This window comes from Mustela nivalis, assembly GCF_964662115.1.
Source record: "Mustela nivalis genome assembly, contig: HAP1_SCAFFOLD_314, whole genome shotgun sequence".
NCBI lineage: Eukaryota > Metazoa > Chordata > Mammalia > Carnivora > Mustelidae > Mustela > Mustela nivalis.
Window position 1 is genome coordinate 255,770 of NW_028136332.1, and position 1,751 is coordinate 257,520.

A 1,751-nucleotide genomic window follows, 5' to 3' on the forward strand; every position below is an offset into this window, starting at 1 on the left:
CACCAAGATGTGGCAGCGATGTGGGTGGCAAGGGGTGTGCCGGGGAAGGAGTGGAGACTGTCCCCCACAGTTCCCCATCCAAGTGCACGGGCCGTGTGCAGGGATCCTATCGCCTCCTCTCTCCTGTGCTGAAGGCACTGGCCTAGCCCCCGAGTCTGCCTGAGCGCCGGAGCAAAAGGCAAAGCCTTACCTACACCAGGAGATGGTAATAGGCATAGAGTGCCATGCTAGGCCACGCAAGCTGCTGCAGGGCTGTGACTGTGTCTGCTTAGTTCGGCTTAGGAGGTGAACCCCGGGTGCGATCTTGGAGCTCAAGAAAGCAAGGCCCAAGAGGCACCAGCACTCCCGCAGCTCTTCATCCCTGAAGCAAACGAACCCTTGCTGAGGAAGCAGCAGTGAAGTGCGGTTCACTCCAAAACAGCGTGGAGGTGCCTCAAAAAGCTGAAAATAGAACTAGTTTATGACCCAGTGATTGCAGTACTGGGTATATACCCTAAAGATACAAACGTGGCATTCTGAAGGGGCACATGCACCCAAATGTTTATAGCAGCAATGTCCACAATAGTTAAACTATGGAAAGAACCTAAATGTCCTTCAACAGATGAATCAATAAATAAGATGTGGTATATATGTACAATGGGATACTATGCAGCCATCAAAAGAAATGAAATCCGGCTATTTGTGATGACGTGGATGGAACTAGAGGGTATTATGCTTGGCGAAATAAATCAATCTGAGAAAGACAGCTATCCTATGATCTCCCTGATATGATGAAGTGGAGATTCAACATAGGCGGTTTCGGGCATACGAAAAGAAAAATAAAAGAAGATGGGATTGGGAGGGAGACAAACCATAAAAGACTGAATCTCACAAAACAGACTGAGGTTTGCTGGGGGGAGGTGTGTTGGGAGAGGATGGTGGGGGTATGGACATTGGGGAGGGCAGGTGCTATGGTGAGTGATGGTGAGTGCTGTGAAATGTGTAAACCTGGTGATTCACAGACCTGTACCCCTAGGGATAAAAACTCATTATATGTTTATAAAAAATTTTAAAAAAATAATTTAAAATATCCATTAAAGAAAAACCACATATTGCAAGCCCAGAGCTAATCTCATATTCAATCAAAAAAGTTTGAAAGTTTTCCCATTAAAGATCAGAAAAAAGACAAGTGTGTCCACTTTCACTACTCTCATTTGACATAGTACTGGATGTCCTAGCCAGAGAAACAAGGAACACAAAGAAATAAGAGACTCCAAATAAAAAAAAAAAAGGAAGAAGTAAAATTTTCTTTTTTTGGATAACATGAACTTACATGTAAAAAATTCCTAAAAACTTCATAAAAATTTTTGAATAAACAAATTTAGTAAAGCTGCCAAATACAAGATCAATATATAGAAGACAAGAATTTTGGTTTTTTTCGTTTTTTTAATAGTTTTTCATGTCATCCTTGCTCAGTGATCACGCTAATCTTCTCTGCATCATTCCAATTTTAGTATATGTGCTGACAAAGTAAGCACAAGACAGGAGCATTTTAACACTCTAATGATGAACTATCTGAAAAAATAAAGAAAACAATCTAATTCACACTAGCATCAAAACTAATATAATACTTAGGATAAGATTTAACTAAGACTATGAAAGATCTGTACCCCATAATCTATGACATTGATAAAGAAATTGAAGGAGACACAAATGGAAAGATAGCTCATATTTATGAATGGTAAGAATTAACATTGTTAAAATGTCCATAC